We start from the raw sequence: 25,676 nt of genomic DNA, 5'->3' as shown, positions 1-25,676 counted from the left end.
TTCTTTCTTTCTTTCTTTCTTTCTTTCTTTCTCTAGTTGGACCTGTTCACTTTCCATCCAAAAGCCTAACAAAGCATTTAACACATATTCATTCCTTTCATTACATATTCATTCCTTTCATTTCCTATAACTTTGTATTGAGAAAAAAATCACAGAATACATTTTTGTCTTATGTACTATATCTTTAAAAATTTGTAATTATTATTAGAAGTGCATTCCTTTACATTTGTACATTTGTCTACACTATTAGGTTTCATATTGTTCCCACTGATGTAATTTTACTTAATAATACGTTCATATCATTACTCATTGTGACTTACTCTCCAAGCATTGAGGCTGCCAAAAAGATTGAAAAACAAGTCTAGATTATCAGACAGTCTATTTAATGGGAAGACTGGTGGGCAAATGAACAATTTTAAACTGGAAAAATAAAAAAAAAAGATGCTAGCATAGTTTGGTAGAATCACAGAAAGAGAAATAATTAACTCTACAGAAAAAGACAGACTCTATAGCCAATTACTTCAAACTTTAGCCCTCAAATAGAATTTGGGTTAGATTAACAGCCTTTGTTTATATATTTCTCAATCATATATTTTTTTCTGACACAACTAGTCTCCTAATTACTGGTTAAATGAATTGTTACTTCAGCAGTAACAAAAAATAGTCTATGTTCTATCTTGAGAAGCATTTTCATTTAGCTGTGTGGGAAGGAAACTACAAATAATATCTTATTAACCAAATGTTGTTTAAAAGAGCAAAAAGGTTGAAGTTCTACAAAGATGATAATTTCATATGTTCTTTATGCAGTGCTCAGAAACTTTCTTCAGAAAGGCCTTATTCACACCTGCATGAGAAATTCACTAAAAATCTGAAAGGAGGAAGTGGGTACCATATGTTTTTCTAGGAAATCCTGACACTAACAAAAAGAAATGAACAAACAAACAAAGAAGCAATTAGACAGTGCCGTGGTAAGTAAGGAGATTGATGTTGAGGTGCTTTCTCTAACATTGTGTCCCTGTTTTCTTTTATTGCATACTATTCTTAAAGCAGTAAGAATACATAAATTCAAGACTGTTTTCGTTCTGTGGCTACAAAAGTCAGCTAGCACGGCAGATTCTGCAATGACATCTGTTTATTCCTCCATTCTTAGCCTCCATCATTAATGAAATATAAGATAACTTTAAATCTTGGATATTGGAAGAAAACCTGAAAATATTCATAAAGGTTTAACATTTAGCTTTTTAAAACATATTTGCTCCTGACTCACCATTTAGTAGTCATAAAATATGATGCAACATTATATTGTTTTAATTTCTTAAAAGAAAAAAAAATATTTCATACTTTGAGAAAATATATTTTCTGTTATTTATTTATTTTCGATTTGTATTAGATCACAGATTGTATTAGATCCAGAAACTTCTTTTGACATAATAGAAATTGACAGAATTGTCAACAGTAGGATTTTTGTATTCAACATTTCAAAAATTTTTCTGATTTATAAAAGTCATTCCCATTTAAGTTTACTAGCTCTCACTAATAGTGTTACTAGATATATCTCTAATTTATATAATTTTATAGATAGAGAAAACTGATTTTTTTAAAGGTTGACAACTATTAAATCAAGATTTTATAGCAATGACAGAAGTCAGAAGCCTTTGTCCTCAGACCTCGCTTTAATTAATCGGGTCACCTATCACCTTGACAAGTGACAAGGGCTTTCGGAGGAAGGACCCAGACTTTACAGTTTTATAGAGTGATTATGAACATGATTTTGATCTAGTGACATTTACATGGCCTAAGTTACAAGATAAAGACTATCTTCCTAGGACCGGCTGAAGTTAATTTATGGGGTCTGAAAGATGATTAATAATGCTGTGACAGGAAACAAGAAAGAGAGAAAATGTTTTCTGGAGCTCTTTTCTCCTGTTCTTCAGGAGAGGGTCAAAGGTGTGATTTGCCCAGGTGCAGTCCTGCATGAATCAGTTCTATCCTGTTTATGTTCCTCCCACCATCTGCTCCTCTCCTGGGGCTAACTGCTCACTGGAGAAGGAGGGAAGGAATATTTTCAGAGATTGTGAGAAAGATACCAAAGTCTTCCGAATGTTTCCATACTTGCTTGTAGAAGGGCATTACCTTAGTCATTTCAGCTGCTATAACAAAGATATCACAGGCTGAGTGACAAACAACAGACATTTATTTCTCACAGTTCTGAAGGCTGGGGAATCTAAGATCAAGCTGCCAACTGATTTGGTTTCAGAAGAGGACCACCTTCTTGGCTGGTAGACAACTGTCTTTTTGCTGAGTGCCTCACATGGTGAAGACAAAGAGAAAGAGAAAGGCGGTGGGAGAGAGAGAGAGAGTTATTTAGATGAGACAGAGCAAGCTCTTTGGTCTGTTCTTAAAAGGGCACTAATCTCACCATGAAAATGAAAAATTGTCTTCCATGAAACTGGTCCCTCATGCCAAAAATGTGGGGGACTGCTGATTTAACCTATTGTAAGCCAAGTATTTAGTTCTTCCAATTATATGGATCCTAACTTAATCAGCAGTCTGCTGACTGTGACTAAAAAATCTTCACCTGTTCAGGAACATATCTGGACAGAGACGTCCCCCCATGGTAGTTAGGTCCTCTGATTTCTGCCTTTCAGAGCAACATCTTGGAATTGGAGGCCTTTAGTATAGATTTTACGGGATACTGCTCATTTTATTTTGGTTATTTAGGGGCTTTGGCCCTTTCGCCCAAGTAGCACTATCTATCTATGATTGTAACCTGTAGGTAGACACAACCTTTATTGCATGCTGAGGAATTTCCTCCCTTTGCCTTCCTACAACACAACCTTCTTTCCTGAGAAAAAGATAATTACGAGCTTTGAGAGTGGCATAAAGCACCACCCTGCATCTATAGATAAACTTTCAGCAAGTAGTTTTGATAAAACAGTAATTAAACCACTGTATTAGGACCTATAGCTTTTTTTTTATTTCAGCATATTATGTGAGTACAAATGTTTAGGTTACATGTATTGCCGTCCCCCCTTCCTCCCTCCCCCTGGAGTCAGAGCTTCAAGCGTGTCCATCCCCCAGATGGTGCACATCACACTCATTATATATGTATATACCCATCCCCTCCTATAGCTTTTAAAAAGGTTCTCATTTCTTTTCAATAGAGTTAACTATCCTAATATCTGTGGTGAAGGACAGCTTCTTCAGTTTGAAGGAACTCTACTTTTATTGGGCATAAGCATTAATACGAAGCACCTCTTTACCTTCTTTCCACTCACATTGTGATGCTCCTAGCATCACATTACACATCCCATTACAATTCCCATTTCAATACACATTACAATCCCATTACAAATTCCCCTCCTAAAGAATTTCATCCCTTGTCAACAAAGCAGCTCACTCAGCATAAGACATAGGAAGAACCTCCATCACCGTATGCAAAGTGCTTGAAAATGAATGCTTTGGCAGATGACCATATGTGGATATATTATCAATGTAACTTCTTTAGCTGCCGTATTATGGCTATTATGAACTAACAGACCCAGAAAATTGCATGGGCTAATTGTTATTTGAATTTATATTTATTTTCCAGTGGAGAGTCTTGGGAGTTTATCAATCAATCAGACCTTAAAAATCCCTATGCCTTAATTACTTTATTCATTGAATTGAAATAAAAACAACTACTTTACGATGATGCCATTAGCCTTGGAAATACACTACCTTCAAAGAAGCAAGAAGCCTTATTGTTAAATAGCATGCAATATGTAACCAAAGGAGACACAGCTATATTCAAGAAATATAACTCAGATGTGTGAAAAGGGTGAAAAAAGGGATGTTGAATGACCAGTTCATCACTAAAACTTCACACTCGGGGAGAAGGAGAATCAACTGCATTTTTTATCAGGAGATCAAGAGTAAACACAGGAAAACCTCATTTCTAAACTACTAGTTACCATATAATTAGACAATTTAACAAATTGTAATTTACCCTATTTCCTACATGTATCCCAAATCAGGCAGTTTATTATCATGCCAAATTCCTTTCCACACTCGTGAATGTTTTGTAAAATGATGGTTCACAAAAACAGTGAAATCAGTGCAATACCTCTTTGTCATATAAATATCTTTTATTTATCATTCAAGGTTAATATTACATTTATGACTTATTTGCTGCTCAAGAGCCATAGGCTTTCAACGATTGAAGTTGCTACAGAGAAACATCTTTGGAAATTTGCATTATTGACATATTTAAACCATAAAATCTTACAGAATAGGGTAAGTCATTTCTAGCTGCTTTTAGATTAAAAGAATATCATAAGATATAGCAGAAATTTTAAGTTAAAAAGTGTACAGATGACATAGGATGAACCAATCATTAACAATAGGAAAAAATAAAATATGATTTTTAAATTGTTTTACATTTTATATTCTGATTTGTCAATTGTTACACATTCTAACCCTGAACCAAAGTTTAGTTTAGTAATAAATGTTAATAATAAGTTTAGTAATAAATGAAATTATTTTACCACTCTGCATTAATTACATATAAATAAATTTATTAAGCTTTATCTTAATTGACATAAAATACGAATTTGAATAATATATTTTGAGAGTCTCCTTTCGGCTGAGATATTATTCCTGATTAAGAGATAGAGGTAATCTTTCACTATGTGTTGAGCACAATACACACCTAAGCAGAGGGTGGATGTGTAAAAGGTTTTTATAGTTATAGAGATAGATATTAACAAGACAAGGGGATATGTAATGTCTTATTATAAAAATATAATATATATTTTGCAATGAATACTACTAAATACACGGCAGTCATAGAAGTCAACTTCTTGGGTAGAACACATTTTCTATTTTGAAAACTTAAATGACTTGCCCACCATTATGGATTGTTGTTTTTATATCGTTACATATTGTGTCTGTACAGTACCAAATATATAGCTAGAAAATACAACTGCCTTTAGAAATCTTTGTATTCTCTGTTTATGCTTAAAGTTTGACTTCAGAGAATTTTAAAAGGAGATTATGTATTGCTAATTATTTGTTTCCATTTAGGCAGAGGACCTGAAAGACTTTTCTGGTTGATTGGACTGCATATTAGACAAAAAAATATAGTGTTTCAAAAATGTTTTAAAAGATGTATTTAAAATATGTATGTGTTTTTTTAATTGTCTTTTAATTATTTGTACATGACAAATAATTAAAAACAACTATATATTAATGTTCTAAATGGCAGTTGTCAAAAGTGAGACATATGCATTCAATATTAATTTTGAATTTAAAAATATAAAAGGAATTATGCTTATTTAATATTTAGACTGGCATTGGCACATTCTTTAAGGCTACTAATTTCAGAAGGTCGTGTGATGTGCAGAGCAGGATATGGGCTTAGGGAAGAACAAGGAGGTAGGTAAAAGGTAAAAGGGGCACTCTCAGTAGTTTCTTTCCTTTCAATGTATTATATTTTGACAGATTACAGTGTACATATGCCAGGTTAAAGTGATTTATGGGTTATATTAGCTAGTTTAAACTAAATAAATCTCAAAAAATGGATAATGATTTAAAATATTCCTGTAAGGAAACAGTCTATTAAAAATAGTACCAATGATTCAAACACAGTAAATAACAACAATAAGAATCAGATATGACACTTAATACATCCTAGCAAAATCTCTTCATCTGCTGGATCATGAAACAAAACAATGGTCATTTTAATTATATCTGATAAAAGGTGGAAAACAGATGGAAAAATATCAGATTATTAGACAGAGATTTATATTCACTGTATTTAAAAACAATTTGTACTCTATCTCATTGATTTCTGAGTTAATTCTCTGAAGTTCTCGTGATTAGAATGGTATTTTTAAAAATGTATTTCATCTTTATCTTCCTTTAATTATTTACATTTTGAGTATTTTATTATGTTTATAAAACTTACATAAGGATAATAATTTATATATATAATTAATTTTAACATATTTGTATTTTGCAGTGGTAGTTAATAATTGTTTCATGAAAGAGATCTGTAATTTCTATCAACCCATCAAATATACCCTATAAAGATGTATAACTATTATGAACCCATAATAATTAAAAATAGAAAAATTAAAAAAAATAATAATAAAAAACAAAATAAAATAGTTTCAGTACCACTATTCTTAGAAATGAGACTTTGAAAGGATTTAATGAAAATGGAAACTTTAAATCTAGCATATGGCCTATAAATTTTAATATTTTATAAATGAAATATATTATTATAATTACACAATCTGAAAACTGTGATTCTTTATATTTATATAAAGAATAAAAACTGTGATTCCTTATATTTATTATAGGATATCACCATGCAGTTAATATCTGAAGAAATTGATAATAATCTGTTGCATGGTAAACAAACAAAAAAAACCCAACTTTGTACCTGTGGCCATGGGTGCAATGTTAATGATGTAAATAAATACTGGTATGATTTCCAGACAATGTTCCTTACCCTGGCAATTTTTATCTATGAACTGTTGAAATGTAAGTCTATTTAATCTGGGCCTTTTGTGCATCTTTCCTACGAATGTGTAGCAAAATTCAAAAGGAAATATTTCAGTTTTATAATTGAAATTTGGCTAAGATTATGTTAATAAGCATACATTGCTCTTTTTATTTTTATTTTATTTCAGCATATTATGGGGGTACAAATGTTTAGGTTATGTATATTGCCTTTGCCCCACCCAAATCTGAGCTTCAAGTGTGTCCATGCCCCAGATGGTGTGCACCACACCCATTAGGTGTATATATGCCCATCCCCCCTTCCCCCTCCCATCTGCCCAACACCCCATGAATGTTATTACTTATATGTGCACTTAAGTGTTGATCAGTTAATACCAATTTGATAACACCTCTTGTATTATCCTGGACAGAGCTGGAGCCCATTCTAAGTGAAGTACACAAGAATGGAAAAACAAGCACCACATGTAGTCACCATAAGCATACATTGTATCTTTGAATTACTTAAGAGAATACATTTTATCTAATAGCCTGTAACTAACCTATTAAATGTTTCCCAAGGACTACCATAAGAGTGAAAATGAGGCCACATCAACCACCCCAAACTATTTCTCTTGTCATGCCACCTCCTCTCTATGATACCCATACTCCTCTCAATCCCTAAGTTTTCAAATAATTCTGGAGTTAACCCAGAGAATTTTCATGTGCTCCTTAAATTATGAACTCTGTATTTCAGCACAACTTAACACTCAGGAGAAATATTTTGAGTTTGAATCCTGGCTCTGTGCATACTGTGTGTGATTTTGAGCAAGAGAGCTAAAGTCACAGGATTCAGTAAATTCATATATTAAAACCCTTGGAAAATGTGTAGCACACAGAAAGCACCATAAATGTGCTCTATTATCACTGTTAGTCACAACTGCTGGTACTATGGACACCTAATGCAGTAGTTTGGCCACAGGGGGCACCAAATTTACTGCCACCACGCTGCAGCCTAACTGTACTCAAAGGTATACCATTGCTGGGGAGGATGCCAAGTTCTCATGTTGTGGGCCCTGATGTAGCCTCTGAGGACCTGCTCGCTCTTGGCACTTCTTCCATCCCTGCTGCAGCTGCTCACTCTGAGGATTCTGCGGCTTCATGCTCTTGCTGTCCCACAAAGACTGAGCCAAACAGCTCATTTTTCTCGTTACTCTTTCACCATAGTCCTCTACCCTTCCCCTGGAGCAAACACAGTGGCCCATTTGCCTTCAACCAAACCAGCGTAAAGATTGCAAACTCACAGCACATAGGCAGTATTTATTGTTTATTAGTATATTTTAATGCCTTTATGCTGGCCTTCTTTCGACGGACTATACACTATAGTTAATTATTATCTTAACAGACTTCCTTGCTTTCAGCTTCTGAAGACATTTTTCTCAGGGTCTAGTCTGTTTCTTATATCGTAGGGTAAATTCATTCCCTACAGGCTCTTTGGTAGCACATTCTTATACACCCTAGCAGGCTACCTTACGTTCTCCATGTGGTTCAGAATTTAAAAAGTGTCGCAATGAATCGCAACCAGTGGTTTTATCCAGTATCGCACTGTGCTAATATTGTCAAGGATGATGGCAGTGGTGAAACCTGAGCTAAGCCTGGAGACACTCTGGATTGTCCAAATTAACCTCTGTGTCCTGGGTTTTCTTGTTAGGATGCTCCTTAGCCCAGATTTAACAAAGGAAGTCCCTGAATGATGTATGTGTTACTTAAAAAGAAGCTATTTTGGTATCTTTGTGTTATACTACACTAGTTGCATAGTTTAAGTGCCATTTCCAATGGGTCATGCCCCAAAGATTCCATAATTTCATAGAATCTATGTGTGTTAACCATAAACAATCTTAAATATATCATATACATCCTGCTATAAATATTTCAGAGATAAGGATTCTTTAGGAAATGCCATTAGTAAGTTAGCCAGGTTACTAGCATTTTTTATAAGGGGATATGATCTCCTACTTATTCTTTTCTTATCAGGTATATAAACCAAAAAAATCCATGTGTGACTTCCAGGATTCCTTCTTTTTTTAAAATTTTTTAAATTTCAGTGTATTATGGGGGTACAAATGTTAAGTTTACCCCCCTTCCCATATTCCTCTCAAATTCCCCCCCTTCCCCCTCAAGTCAGAGCTTCAAGCATGACTTTCCCCCAAACATTGCACATCTCACTCATGTTTGTTTATACCCATCCCCTCCTCCCCCCTCACATCCACCCGACACCTGATAAATGTTTTTCCTATATGTTCACTTAGGTGTTGATCCATTAATACCAATTTGCTGGTGAGTACATGTGATGCTTGTTTTTCCATTCTTGAAATACTTCGCTTAGTAGAATGGGTTCCAGCTCTATCCAGGAAAATACAAGAGGTGCTATATCACCATTGTTTCTTAAAGCTGAATAGTATTCCATAGTATACATAATCCACATTTTATTAATCCATTCATGAATTGATGGGCACTTGGGTTGTTTCCACAGCTTTGTAATTGTGAATTTTGCTGCTATTAACATTCGAGTGCAGGTGTCTTTTTCATAAAGTGACTTTTGATCTTTGGGGTAGATGCCCAGTAGTGGAATTGCTGGATTGAATGATAGAGCTACTTGTATCGCTTTGAGGTATCTCCATATTGCTTTCCACAGAGGTTGAACTAGTTTGCAGTCCCAACAACAGTGTAGGAGTGTTACTCTCTCTCTGCATCCACATCAACATTTATTGTTTGGGGACTTTTTGATAAAGGCCATTCTCACTGGAGTTAAGTGATATCTCGTTGTGGTTTTGATTTGCATTTCCCTGATGATTAGAGATGTTGAGCATTTTTTCATGTTTGTTGGCCATTATTCTGTCTTGTGTCGAGAAGTTTCTGTTCATGCCCTTTGCTCATTTTTTTGATAGGGTCGTTTGATTTTTTCTTGCTGATTTTCCTGAGTTCTAAATAGATTCTAGTTATCAGCCCTTTATCGGATGTGTAGCTTGCGAAAATTTTTTCCCATTCTGTGGGCTGTTTGCTCTTGTGACAGTTTCTTTGGCTGTGCAGAAGCTTTTTAATTTGATCAGGTCCCATTTATTTATTTTCGTTGCTGCTGTTATTGCTTTGGGGGTCTTCTTCATAAATTCTTTGCCTAGGCCAATGTCTAGAAGAGTATTTCCAATGTTTTCCTCTAGAATTCTAATAGTTTCACACCTAAGGTTCAAGTCTATTACCCAGTGTGAGTTGATTTTTGTGAGAGGTGAAAGGTGTGGGTCCTTTTCAGTCTTCTATATGTGGCTATCCAGTTTTCTCAGCACCATTTATTGAATAAGGATTCTTTTTCCCCAGTGTATGTTTTTGTCTGCTTTGTTGAAGATTAGTTGGCTATATGAGGATAGTTTTATATCTGGGTTCTCTGTTCTGTTCCACTGGTCAATGTTCCTGTTCTTGTGCCAGTTAAATGCTGTTTTAATTACTATAGCCTTGTAATACAGTTTGAAATCTGGTAAATTGATACCTCCTATTTTGTTTTTGTTGCCTAGGATTGATTTTGCTATACAGGGTCTTCTCTGGTTCCATACCAAAAGTAAAACTATCTTTTTATATATGTGAAAAATGATGATGGTATTTTAATAGCAATTGCATTGACTCTGTAGGTCACTTTGGGTAGTATAGACATTTTAACAATATTGATTCTGCTGACCCATGATCATAGTATATTCTTCTACCTGTTTACATCCTCCGCTATTTCTTTCTTCAGTGTTTCATAGTTCTCCCTGTAGAGGTCTTTTATCTCCTTAGTTAAATATATTCCTAGGTACTTTATTTTCTTTGTTGCTATTTTGAAGAGAATTGAGTCTTCGATTTGGTTCTCACTTGTACTGTTGTTGGGTGTATATGAATGATTCCTTCTTATAATGTTTTATAGAACAATTTTTAGCAATTTTGATGCATTTACTATTGACCAACATTGAGTTCAGATGTTGGTCATACAACCAATTGTTGGCAAGTTTGATACAGAATTGTTAAGACATCCATATTGAGAAGTAAACTTGACTTAAATGTATAATTCTTCCTTTCTAATGTATGGTAGCACTCTCTGAATCTATTTCCACACCATATCAAGATTTACACTGACATAAATCACTGAACTCTTAGTATTCTTTTGGCATATAAAGCTTTTCTTCTTGATTCAAAAATTGTATGTGATCTCTTGTGACAGTTAAGATTGAATCTAGTTGAGTATGCAGGGTAAGGATGAGAGAAGTGGGACAAGACGAATGGCAGTGTAATTAAAGAAGGCGATGTTATTGTAGGTTCCTCAGGGCATGAACTACTTCATTGGACTTATAAGGAGGCAGCCTCTGCTGGCAGGAGAAGCTCCTGAATTTCAGGATTTGGGGCTATATGGATTCATTTGAATATACAAAAATTTATCAATTATAACATTGTGGTCTCTCTCTTTATCAATCAATACATTAACTTTCATAAAGAGACCTGTTGGGGGTTTAAACCATTGTTTTACTAGTAGTTTAGAGCAGTGGTACCGTGACCCAGCAGCAGTGTGCTTTCATAAAGCAGGTATGCTACACTCCCACTAACTCCACCAGCCTTTCATCCCCTAAGGATAATGGCTTTTTGATGCATCAAAACTCAACCATGTCAGATAACCGCCCCTGATTTCCAATTTCTTGAAATTCTGTTTTGTTGCCTGCATACCTTTTTGGTAAAAAAAAAAAAAATACTAAACATAAAAAAGTAAGTTATAAATAGCCAGATTATTTCTATATGCTTTTAGTAGAATTAGATTTATTAAGAGATTGAGAGCTTGAAGCATCTTATAGAGGAGTAAATTGAAACACCCAAATCTCAAGTTCCAAGAATTGTCCTCAAAACTAAACCATAAACCTGGTGACTAAGATACATACATATTACCTCTCCTTCTATCACTAGATTGGGACATACAGGAAATTGGTATCAAAGCTATTATTCCCAGGACTGTGGCACCTCTGTGAAGATTTTCATCAGTAAGTATGTCTGCCCCCTGACTCTCTTTTCACAAGTAGCTCCATCCAAAAATGGTGTTCTTTATTGGAAACCTTTTTTACTTCACGTGGCTAAAGTTTTCTCCATCTGATTTGTAAAATCTAAATCATATCCTGAACTCTAGTATCAGTGGAATCTGAAAAGCACTGTTGTTTGCTTTATTTCTTCTACACACTGGAAACAAATTGAAGATTGAAGCTTCTTGGATTTTGGCTTTAGCAACTGGGTGAATGGTGGTGTCTCTTGTGAGGAATATTTTGTGAAAAAGTGGGTAATTTGTGAGAAATACTTGTATAGAGAGAAGAGGAATAAAGAGATTGGCTTTTGAAATGTTCAAGCTGGAAAGACTTATTACATGTGAAGTAGCAGTGACAGTTGATATCTGTGAGACACCAGGAATACAGTTAACGCTTTGTGTGAGTGCAGTGCCAGGGTTATAACCCAATGAGCCAGATCAAAAGAGGAAAATGGCGTGTTTCCAAGGTATCTAGTGGTCTAACTCAAAGCACACCGGACAGTGCCCTGGAGACTCCCTGAATTAATCTGAGGTACTTTAAATTAGAGGGTGGAAAAGGAATGCATTCCACAGAAGAGGTGATTATGAAGCTGGAAAAATTTTGTTTTGCAATTGCTATTTTGGATCTATTTTTTTGTTTGTTTGTTTTTCCTTTTACTGGTGCAAATTTAGACATAGTTGTGTGTTATTAGGTAAGATCAATGCTTTCAGGAATGCACTGTGAAACAAGTATGCATTGATGCACTGTAATTAACCTTGAACAAATATCAGTTAGGAATCTACAGTTACTCATTTAATGCATTACATTATACCTGTAGAAAGGAAAGACAGATAACCCAGGTTTATATTAAAACAGAGTCTACAAAGCTTTGAAAAATTAATATACATTTTACGGAAGTCCAAATTGTTGTATATTTTTTAGTTTTTCTATAATAAACACTTATTATGCTTGTTTTTAAATAAAAATACTTCATAAAAATATTTAAGATTTTTCACTCCTGCAAGAATTTAAATTAGTATTAAAAATTAGAAAAGCAAATCTTCTGTGTAAATTTTCTTTCAGCAATTTCCTTGTAGGAGGCCTATATTCATGAAATTCAAACAATGATTTAGGCACAAAAATATTTATCAGAATACTATGTCAAATGGTGAGAAATTGTAAACAAATTAAATGCCCAGTACAAGGGTGATTTCAAAGAAAAAGATGTATCTCAATAATAGATAATAATAGAATAATGGAAATTAAGATTGTTAGGCACTTTATGAACAAGGAAAACATTTATGCTGTAGTTGATAGTTGAATACACCCATATACAAATTATATTTTCAGTACTATCAGAAATGTAGAATGATCATTAAGAACCCAATATGCTGTCACAGCATGCTAGCTATCATTGCTCATAAGTGTTGGAATTATTGATTTATTGTATTCCTTCTATTTTCTCATATTTTATTATGTTTATTCTATTTATTTTATTATATTTTTGTAAAATTTATGGTAATATATTTTAGCTTTTCAATCAGATAACACCAACAACAACAGAAATCAACATGAATTTTGGGAAGAAATTTTGAACTGTGTTTTCAGTATCCAGAATCCCATCAGACAATTGCAGGAGATTTAGAAAAGCAATAAATAATACCCATGTCTCCCACCCAAACTTTAAACTAAGTGAAAAATATGACAAAAAGAATATGGAATATGTGAAATAAAAATGTACCTTGTTGCTAATAAAGCTAATATTTGATAACTGCAATTTATTTGATTTTTTAATGATTAAACACCGAAATTTGATATCTCCCCTCCCCAGTCATAGGTAATGTTTAACTACTTCTATTATGCCTGCTCTTTTAAAACTTATTACGTGCAGAAGTAGAAAGACTAGATTTTTCTGACTAGAGCAGACTTGCTCCCATGAGCAAAGAGAACTAGCAAGCCATACATGCATGCCAAGTTCTGCTCTTACATTCAATAACCAAGTAAGTTACTCATCTTTTGAAAAGGAATGGGTTGGAGGCGGAAGCACTAGAAGAAGTTAGTAATGTTATGCTTTTGGAGCTCCCTTTACATGGGAAGAAACACTGAAAATTAGAAAGGTTGGCACATAGATCACATTACATGTAGGGATAAATTCATTTTTAAGAATTAAAATTAATGTTGAATTTAGTTAATGATTACTAGAAGAAACGATCTCTGTACTTCTGTTCGTGAATTTATACTTCACAGTAATTCTTCGTGAGCAATCAAACCAAATTGACATGGTTGATATAAGAAAGTTTCTAAATATATCGAAAGTTTTCATGTTGCTGTTAGAATATATTCTAAAAGGAAAATATTACTTTTTTGTATATAAAAGATGAAACTATCCTCTTTCCTTAATGGAAAGTTATAAATGATTATTAACTACTTAGTTTTTATAGAAATTAAATGATACTATAAGGTTCTGAAATGCCATTTACCAATATATCTTGAGCATTCTAATATGGCAGCATATAAAATCAATTCATTTCTTTTTTATAAATACAAAACACTACATTGAATTGGCATATTTTTATTTCTTTAATACTTGCTTGGTAGACAATTAAATTTGGGGGCATTAAAAATGCATCAAATAATACTCTTGGCAATATGTCTTTCTTCAGTTATCTGATTATTTTACTCGAGTAAAATATTAGAATCAAATTGTTCAGGTAAGAAAATGCACAGCTTATTTTTTGTTATATATTCCAGAACTGACACCCTTAAAAAAAACTTAAATGAATAACATTGTCACTAAACAATTATTACTTTGTATATATTTCCAGTTCGTTAAAAGTGTTGTGTGCTTTATTTCCACCGTGTTTGAATAAAGCACAAATGATTAAAATTTTTTTGATTCGTTATCATGTAATCTGAGCAGTATTTCTGAGGTCCAGCAAAGCATATGAATATAATATTAATATTTAAGGACTCAATTGCATATTATTTCAGGATAAAATATGGTAAATTTGTTCTTGTTCCAAGGTGTAATTTTAATGTTTCTAATTAAGACATTTAATGAGTAAAAGACTGATGTGTTCTGTTTAGAAATATCTCTAATAACTTGTCCAGCCAGAACCTGAACAGAAAGACACATTTTCCTTTTAGAATATGTATTCTGCAAGCAATCCCATTTTTTTAGGTATATTTAGAGGCTTCATTATGTCACAATATCTAACTGGCAATGTTTATTGAAATAGCTCATTTATTCATTCATTTGTCAACAGCATATACTGTGACCTCCTATGCTTCAGTTATTGTGTTAAGGGCTAAGAATACATAGGTGAAGCAGACAAGGCCTCTGTCCTCTAGGATTTTATAGAAGCTGTATTATTCTGTTAAAAATAAAACAGTTGCAGCATAGTCTATGTAATCTCAGATCATCATTATAGTATCAGTCAAGCAAAATAATACGATAAACATATTTATATTGCCATAGGATTTATTCTTTGAATGAATGAGTGAATAAGTTAACTATATGATTCTCTGATTATTAATGTGAAGAGCGCACAATGTCTATTTGTGCATCTAGCCAAAATTGTATTCAAATGTGTCCCCAGAAACCATGTTAATGTTTTAAAGTTTAATATTTATGGCACATGTTCTACCCACCCATCTCTCTGCTCCCTGAGAGAACTGATATTTTCATGATCCTCAGGATTAATTACTCATCTATCTGTATGTAGAAATATCAACCTGGCTGTCCCTAAAAGCACATCCATATTCTCTATTCTGGGTCTTTGCTCAATTCAGGTCTTTGTCATCAACAATGTCTACCATATATCTGATACATTAGAGTCTTGCTTTTAGCTAAGAACTCAATGACTTACTAGGAGAAAAAAATGTAATTGGATAGTTATGTGTTTATGCTTATTTATGGATAAAATAATTAAGGAGTGCTTATGTTTTGTACAGCAATGAATAAATTGCTAAGGATTAGTCTTTGGGGATGGGAGCAGAACTAAACTTAGAGTAGGATTAAGACCAATAGTTAAATTACTATTTTATTATAGACTAACTATCAATAGGGCCACTTGATCAAGAAGTTCAGCATCTTCCAATTGTATACATGACACTCATCTTGTTTCAATGTATTTCTCCCACAATTTGCTATGAACTTTTTTAATGCAGTAAAAACAGACCACTTTCATAGCATGCCCATTCTACATTTAAAACATTTCCTACCAGAGGCCTGAAAGACATGCATAATAATCTTCACAATTCCAATTAACCTTAAATAATAGTAAAAATGATAAACAAAAGTATTGTCTTTATATATAATGGGAAAGATGAATATAATCTTGATATATATTTGATACTTAAACTGTGGCAGCATGAGAATAAGCATTACTTAGGATTTTTTGCTTGAAATGGAGACTCTCAAGCCCCACTCTGAATATGCTTTTTAAAAGATCTTTAGATGTGCATATTAATGGTATAATAAAATTTAAGAAGCACCAAGAAGCACTGCTCTATAGAACTTTGTGGGGCTTGAAACAAAACAAGGTGATGATGAGAGGTAAGGTGCTAGCAGGAATGGCTGGTTAGCAGGGAGAATGGTCAGGATGGCTGTAAAGGAAGGCTGAACTGGGAAGGTGGAGCAGATGTGCTTTTGTCATTGCTCTTCAGCTTGTTGTTCTTTAGAGCACCCAGGGATCCTTGGAACATTCTCAGATGTTTATGATACGCTTGTTTAAACTCAGGCAAAAAAAAAAAAAATATTACACATTCTGAGGCTGAAAGTCACTTGACCCAGATGGCATCTCTACCAAGCAAGTTAACTGTTTTAAGGCATTTCTGAGCAATTATTTACTTCGTTTTTTTTTTTTTCAGTTATATATTCACAGCAAAGAGTGAATGCAAAGCCACCAAAACATATCCTTTCAAGAAATTGGTAAGCAAATCCTACATGGAGGCTTTCTTAACATCTTAGAATAGAATCCTTAACTCCTCCATTTGTGCTATTCTAGAATGTCATTCTTGCCTTAAGGATTATGTGTCTGTCTCCTCATAAGACAGTCTTGTCTCTTTGTAAACAGATACCAGCTCTCTCTGTTTAGGTAGCTGTAATCCATAGCACAACCTGACACAGCAGGTGCTCTATACCTGCTTAATTACTGAGACCTGATTGGCTCAATGACAGAATGCGTGATGGATGAAATCATTTAGGTTAAAGAGATTTCATTTATCATCATAGTGTAACAAGAAGAGAAAGGGAGAGCCATGTCCTCAGCAGTCATGTGGAGAGGGTCATTAAGCTACAAGGGCCCACCCCTTGATTTTTCAAGTGGCAGCTGCTCCATCCACTCAGCAGGTAATGCCAACTACTCTATCACTAATAGCCCCAGGGAAGGCCACTTAGGGGGTAACTGCCACTTTAGGGGGACTTCATATTTGTACAGATAGCAGGCCATGTAATCTATTCTATACTTCCTTTTTATGTCCCACACAACTTCTGAACACAAACAAGAAGTTTTTTAAAGAATTACATCGAATCCAGTTCTCCTGTCTGCCACGGCCAGTGTTGTTGGATAATGCAAATGCACATTATAGAGTCACAGGAGTTCGTTTGAAAATAGATAAAAGAGAGAAGCAAGGTAATGTAAGTAAAATCATAAAATGAATTTTATGTATCATTAATTCTGATAACTGATTTTATTGCTTTGGAAAATTATTATGGCAGTCTGCTACAAAATACTTAACCTAATTTAAATTTCAGAACACATTTTTTGGCAAATCACTAGAAGCAATATTTTTAATCAATGAAGTGGATCTAATTTCGATTTCAGATGCACCAAGAGGAAAAAAAAAGAGAGAGAGAGAAAAAAAAAGTTTCCTAAGGTAAGCACTTTGTATTTCACAGCTGTGTTTTAAATGATATTACAAGAAGCAAAGTTGAATGATGACTTTTTATATCTATACAGAAAACCCACAAAAGATCAAAGTCTGAACTATTTCCTTGCTGGCATATTTTAATTGATATTTTTATACAGTCATTATGGTTTCAGGAACTACTTTATTACCACTGAGCATAATAATTTTGCCAAGAACCAGATGATGTTTAGGAGTTCTATTAGAACACCTAGCAAATATTGTGTTAGGAGATAGGATTTCAAAATTGCTATCACTTTGCTCTGACCAACAATTTAACCTTAATAACTTAATCTGATTCTGAAAAGTTTAAGTTGCAAATTAGAAATACACCTTTGTCTAAAGTTTATTTTTTTCAGTTCAGATTTCTTTGGTGGTATCACCTTATCAAAATGTTTGTCGGCATCAAATATTAATGATATGAATATTGGGCTCATACAGCTGAAAAAGCAAAGCTCTGCTTTCCCATTTGCTCACTATAAAATGTTGGTAAATGTGAGAAAAGGCAATGTCCCTATCAGTTGGTTGACTATACACTGTGAATTGTAAGCAACACTCACAAGAATCCTGGCTTCGTTTCCTTGTTTTATTTCTTCCTAGAGCAATCATTCATGATACCAGCAAATAAAACCATCCACTGCGCTTAACCTAAAACCTAGATGAGGTCAGTGACTGTCAAATTCCAATGGGAGCCAGCAGTACATAAACTGGTCCTTCCTCTGAACATTGTTGAGGAATGCAAACATTTTTTAAAATGATGTGTGTGCATTGATAGGAGGAAAAGTGGATTAACTCTGCTCATTCTAAAGAGATCAAAGGCTTTAAAATCAATGGGCCAAATTCTGCTTTTTATTTATGTGCCTATTATCCCTGATGAAGTCAAGATGCACATAAATGAAAGCAGAAGGCCGCCCAGCTTTGTATTAGCTTTGTCTTAATGTTCTTATATCTTATATGACAAAAGGGAAAAAGCCACATGCGGAGAACCTATTTCTACCACTTGTGACTAAAACCCCATTTTTTCTACCTGCATGCCTTTCTCTTAGGATGTGTAGAAGTAGGTGATAAGACTTAACACCACTCGAATGAATGTAATATGATTTGGTGAAAAAAGTCCAGTACTTATGAAATGATACCAGGAACCAATTTACTACATGGTCCTTAGACAAAGAGCAAGCCACCTGAGTCTCATGGGGGAAAGCTAATCATCCCCTAAAGAAGTGGAAATTCTGATCTTCTTAGCAGAACATGCTCTTGAACAGATAACTGAATCAAAGATCTTTTGAATAGAACATGAGAGCTGCATTTTTCACAAAGGAAGTTCAAAAGGTATAATCTGTGTCATGTAGAGTGATGGATTTCTTTCCAGGAAATCTAGCATGTCATCATCGAAGAGGAGGTATAAGATTATCAGAACATTATATTGGGATACTGATGGTTTAATCTTCTTCTAAACAGACCATTTACCAAACTGGGACAGCAAAAATTTCAGGCTACAATTTCAGCTAGAGACACGGTGGTACTCTGACAAATACCCCATATTTAGGTGATATTATTTGAAATACCATAATTTTGCCTTCAAAATATCAGAGGACACAGAGCAAATGCACTTGAGTTTCTTCAAAATGTGATTTTCTTCAGACACAATATGGTTTCTACAAAAACAACTCCTTTTTAAATGTTATGGATTGGTACACACAGAATTATTCCAAAATAATGTATGAATAGTTATTATTATTTTAACCCTAAAGATCTTTCTACCCAGGTTCATCAGAATCAGACATATAGATAATTTCAGTATGCACTTACTAGATGCCTGCCCTATTCTGAATAAAATGAGATAATAGTTTTTTGAATTCTATTAATAATGTATAGATTATGTTAAAATAAAGCGTGTAATTTTATCATCATAATTCAGTAAAATTTTATTTTTAGCAAATGTGTGGTTGAAGAAATGAAGGATTAGGTCACACAGAGAAAAAATGGGAGAGGTAAGATTAAAACCATAGTTTCTCCTGCCAGCACCAGTTTTCTTTCTATTATTACAATTGTCTTGCAATAATTGAAATAAGTGATTCAGTCTTTTTTATCTACTATAGTCTAAATGTGTTATTTGTGGGAAAGTTGAGATAATACAGCAACTAGCCCAATGGCTTACAGGGCAATTATGACCAGTGAGAAATTGATTCCAAACAAGCAAGTTTGCTTACTGCTGTCTATGGCACTGGGGGAGCATGTTGGAGAACAGAATGCTGCATGGAGCATTATAAAAACAGAAAGAGAGTGAGTGACCTGGAGGGAAGGAGAGGTAGAGTGGAATTCAAAGATCCTAGAGAAAAAAACAGGGTCGCCCAGCATCAGAAAGTAATGTAAGACATTTAATTTTCATCACAAAGAGACTAGAAGCCTGCTAAAATATTTTAGGTATGAGGGGAAATAATCAGATTTTAATTATTTAAAAAGATGGCTGAAACATAAAGAATGATGGGAGATGAGCCAGAGTTGATATGAAGTGACTAAATTGGAACATCTGTGGCATATAAACCATATATAATGGTACTTAATACATGACTTATGATGATGGGGATGGTTGTGATTATGCCTTAATAAAACCAGGAAGGAACAGCCTCTGAATTGGCAGTGGGACATTTATCATCTACAATTATTTACGAACCCACCAAAAGGGTCACACAAGTCATTGAGGAAGATATCCACTGCTCTCTATTATTCAATTATTCTCAAAGCTGGGCCATAGTAGTTTATGGCCATCCACAATTTGCTCTGGATTATAGACCAAAAGATATATATGGCCCATTAACTCCAGAATTTTATATATTTTTAATGGAAATGGATGTTTTAACTACAGAGTATGAGAGATCTCTAAGGGGAAAATGGATTGCCAATGTAATTTCTTATTATATAGTATTTATTCATTTGAATAAGTATCACTGAGAACTATTTGATCTCTGAGCTGAGTTTGTTCACAGTTACTGATTCAATTGCTTTGCTAAAGGACCTTTATGATTTTCTACCCAATAGTTGCAAATATTTGTTAACAATAAATGTTTACTTACTGTTATGCATTAGTCATACATACATAGATTTCTGGTTAAAATGTCTGGAACAGTTTTATTGATTGGACTCATATCTTAACCAAATTCTACTTTTTCTGTGAAGATTACTTAAATTACTACATGCCATGGGTCAATATGCTAATCTTTGTTTCCTAAAGACCTGGTAAATTGTAGCAACTGAGAATGCCTGATTTTAAGAACTAAATAGTTATTGTGCATTGGGAGCCTCCGTGGCAGCCTCAGATATGCACTACTCAAAGGCCCTGCACAACTGACTGATGTGGGTCCACCTACTCTGAATGTTTCCCACCACATCCACCCCCAGGCAATTCCTCAGGTGAGCTGCTTTCAGCCAATGAATGAAAACTCTGGGGGTGCTAATGAAGATCATTTGTTTGAGAAGTGGGACTTAATCTGATGAGCAAATTTGGCTCTAGGACTCCAAGTGGGGCTTGCCAAACCTTTCGTGAAGGAGCAGAGCATTCTGAGACTTCCTATTCAAACTTCTTTCCCCTTCTTTTTTTCAGCAGCCTTGCTGCGAAGGCTTTCCTCACTGTCTTCATCTCCCTCAGTATTATTCTTAACCTTCATTCCCTGCAATAATTCACACTTGTATATTAAATTCTGTCTTGGTGTATGTTCCTCAGAGGAATCCTGAAAACACAAATGTTCTCAGTAGTGGTCTGGAAAACCAAGCAAGTTAATAAGAAGTTAGAAAAACCCAACTGATGCTGTTTCAGTTACTAAAGATTTCACTGTTGGTGACCTGCAAAAATGCCTTACTGCTAGGTGAGATGATTCCAGATTTGAAAAATATGGGAGGAACGGTGCCTACAATGAGATCAGAGTTAGCAGCTTACAGCTGGGTAATACTGACACATTGTGGAGGAATAAGAAACAAGGTCATTAACAAGCAATTAGAGGATATTATGAAAGGGAGGGTTTCTTTGGTAATTTACAAAGAGACACTTATCCCTTGGAATGGATGAGTCAACACAACTGAGGAGCAGACTGCGGACCTGATTTTCATAGAGGGCTGGTGACGTTTAAATTTCCAAACAAAATAGATCATTAAGCTAAGTTCAGAGCCTTGTTGTTAAAACTTGGGTCTTAGAAATATGGGATAGGACAGTCTAGATGAATGCCCAAGAAGATGTTGCCTCTGCACAGCTCTTTAACTTACCTCACAGAGCTATCAAAAATGGCCAACCTATCCCTAATAAGAGCCAGCATTTCCCCTATGCTGGAAGATGCTGCCAAACCCTCTCCCACACAAGGCAACAGGCATGACACTCTGTCTTCTCTTTTGGCTTCCAGGCTAACTATTGATAAATTAAAAAAAAAAAAAAAAGGTAAGTCTGGACTTGCTTTGCCTGATCAGGAAAGAAAATGATTATATGGCAAAGGAGTGGTGATTAGATAAGCACTTTTCACAGGAACCAAGAGAACATTCCTCCTATGGATTTAGATTGTGCTTGATCACTGGGACCAAGATATAAGACATGATAAATAAGAAGTCATTGATTTGGAAGCATTTTCTTGGAATAGCAGACTTCATACCCAGGCAAGGACACCTGGAGTTGGGGCAGATACTGCCAGTGTCTCTTTGAGGTGTGGACAAAGTGATGGCCAACCCTGAATGAAGCGTAAATGAATGAGTTGGCCTGCAGTTAGTAAAGGAAAAATTAAAGAACTGTGAGGAGTAGAAACGCTGGACTGGATATAGAATGGGAGGGTCCAGGACTCATGGAGGATAATGTTTCACAAGGCAGCCCAGAGGACACACGATTCACACAGGCTACCAGAATGAACTGATGTGCAGTGTCGACATCACTAATAAGTTCAGTGGTGACTTTCTTCTGCAGGCTAATTCTGAGGTTAGGAGAGCAATCAGAGAGCCTGGCTTGATAGTATCAATAAGAGTAATATAGCCCTAGAGTAATAGAAGCCAGGTGGTAGAAGTGACAGTGCTAAATCATCAAAACGCAGGATTCTGTATTTACCTTAATTTTCAGCTTGATGGAAGGGCATTCAAGAAAGCTCAACACATGATGAGTTGTGGAAATAGTAAATAAAGCATAGTATCAGTAGGGGCAAAAGAGTTGGGCAGCCAGCAAAGATAGTGCTTAATATCTACAAGAAAAAGGCATGTGATGATCGGGAAAATAAGGATAGTTCCCTTAGAGAAAAATCATGATTCCTTGCTCAGAACCCACATCAGATCCATTTTTTTATAGGAAGAACATTTTCACTGAAGTAGTGGTTGTGTCCCTCGGTAGAAATGCTTTACAACATAATTGTAGGTAAATACTATAAGTTTTTTCTAATGTCATGCAAGTGGACCTATGGCCATTTAATCAGGTGACTTTATAGTGTAGAAAGGAGAATATCCAGTCATTACAAACATGGAGGGACAGAGAATATGAATTGAGAGTGATATATGGAAACCCAAAGCATCAAATCAGCTGTATGCTAGAATGGCATCCTAGCTAAATTTCTGCTCAGAGGCAAAAAGCCAACAATTTTTGAGAGCCTAAGATTTGTTAGGCACCAGTGACTTCATTTAATAAAGTTGTTCACATTTGTTTATTGCATTTTTGACATTATTAGATGCACAATTGGCAGACATTGTGGTGTAATCTACAAAAGCATGGCCTTTGGGTCTACTGCCTACAGGAAGAGACCCATTGTTTTTTCTCCAATCCTTGAGCATATAATTGGAATATACTTGAGAACTGGAGTAACTTCCACATTCAGTTCTTGGCCTGTGGGGTTAAAGCTGTCATAGAAGGAAAGCCCAAGTAGAAATCTCTGAAGCTGTAACCCCCTAACACATAAAACTGGCTAAGAGAGTGAAACTAAAATAATAATGTATCCTGGGAGGACGGGGTGGGAGAGATGGTGGAGTTTAGTGCCATGATTAAAGACCTCAAAGATGCACAGATACCAGTCCCTATCATACTTAAACATTTCTTTCACCATCTGGTGACCATAGAAACTCGAAAATTTCGAAGAATAAATGTAGACTACTATATTTAGTAGTCCCACTATGAACAGCTGAAGGAGAGAGAAATGAGACAGTACGCCAAGTGAAAGAAGCCAGATACAAAATAACATGTCTTGTATGATTTGATTTATATGAAATGTTCAGAAAAGGCACATCTATATAGACAGGAAGCAGGTTAGTGATTGTGGCAGGGGCAGTAGGGCTGGATTAATTATAAACACACACTGGGATTGAGGGAATATTCTAAAACTCAGTGTTGGTGATAGCTGCAAGAATTAATCCATTAATTATTTTTTTAAAGCCTAATAGTTTCTAAAGGTATATATAATAAAATGGGAGTATCATTTTATTTTTATTTTATTAAATCCTCAAAATTTTAAACTAATGATAAAATCCATTCTGGAAGTTTGTCTGGGAGTTATAGAAAATGTATATACATTTATGTCTTTTGATATTTGAATGGGTAATACTCTTTGAAATTTAAATTTACTAAAAATAATTTCATGGTATACATAAAATAGCTGAATTTTATGGTTTGTATATTATGTATCAATAAAGTTGTTTAGAATATTAACTACTGTTATTGAGATATTGCATGTAAAATACATAAGTAAAAACCCACATTAAATAGGAAAGCCATAGTAGCATTTTAAACTCTCTCTATATATACATATGTGTGTGTGCGTATATAACTGCAACTACACATATAATATAGTTATAGTAGAGCCATATAACTCTTCTCATTGCATTAACAATGGCTGAATGATACTTTCCAGATAGCCATTGTATATATACACACATATGCATCTATACCACAATCTTAATTATATAAAAATGCTTAATATTTAAAATGAATATATTCAAAATTATTCCTAATGAGATTCTCTAGGTAACTTTAATTTTATTAAAGTTGATACTTTTATACTATATTTATTTTATGATATGATATTCTAAAGTAATAAATATAGTTAAAATAAAAATTTCATTACACATAACAATTTTCATCATATCCAAAATATGTAGCTAATTAGCTTTTTAAAGCAATAAAGAGATACTTAAAAAACTTTACATCATTCTATTAAAAATTAGTGTCCCTATAATTAGTGAAAAAACAGAAAAACATCTGAAAATCCAATTTATATAAGTGACATCAACAAAATGATAAAAATTTTCCAAGATCCCAGAAGAAAAAAAAAATAGTAAAGTATCAACTGATAAAGAAGAAAGAAATCATAAAACAGGTTTGGGAATTTCTTTTTTTTTTAATTGAAAACAAACTTACAGTGAAAGAAGCCAGTTTGAAAAGGTTACATACTATCTAATTCTACTTGTTTGACATTTTGGAAAATGCAAAACTATACAGAGAGTAAAAAATCAGGGGTTAGCAAAAGCTGGGGAAGACAGGGGAGGGATGAGTTCCCAGAGCACAGGGAACATTTTGGGCAGTGAAAATTTTCTATATTACACTGTAAAGGTGGAAACATGTTATTATGCTTTAGACAAAACCCATACAACTATAAACACAGAATGAATCCTAATGTAAACTGTGGACTTTGTTAATAATAATGTATCGACATTTGTTCATCAATTTCAGCAAATGTATCACAGCAATGTAACATGTATACAATGAGGAAATTGTAGGTAGGGTAGGGCATATATAGGTATTTCTACATTTTCTTTTCACTTCCCACTCAAAAACTGCTCTAAGAAAGAATCTTTTAGTTACATATTAAAAATAAAGCTTAATAGTTTCTGATATATATATAATAAAATGACAATATCATTTTATTTCTATTTTATTAAATCCTCAACATTTAAAGCCAATGATAAACCCCATTCTGGGAGTTATAGAAAATGTATATACATGTAGTTCTTTTGACATTTGAATGGGTAATACTCTTTTAAGAATACGGCAAAGTATTTCAAACCTCTTAAAAATGTTCTTATTATTTAATAAGATATTCATGATCTTATAAATTAATGTAAGTATATTATGAAGAAAGGTAAAATGAATATATTTATTTTTTAAAATAAGCACATTTGATAATAGTAACAAAATTAAATTAATGATTAACATTAATTGAATGTTTTGCTTCCAATGCTATGGTAACTTCATTACATATATAAACTGAATCT

This window comes from Microcebus murinus, chromosome 26 (assembly GCF_040939455.1).
Source record: "Microcebus murinus isolate Inina chromosome 26, M.murinus_Inina_mat1.0, whole genome shotgun sequence".
Taxonomy (NCBI): Eukaryota; Metazoa; Chordata; class Mammalia; order Primates; family Cheirogaleidae; genus Microcebus; species Microcebus murinus.
Note: the sequence above shows the minus strand (reverse complement) of the source record.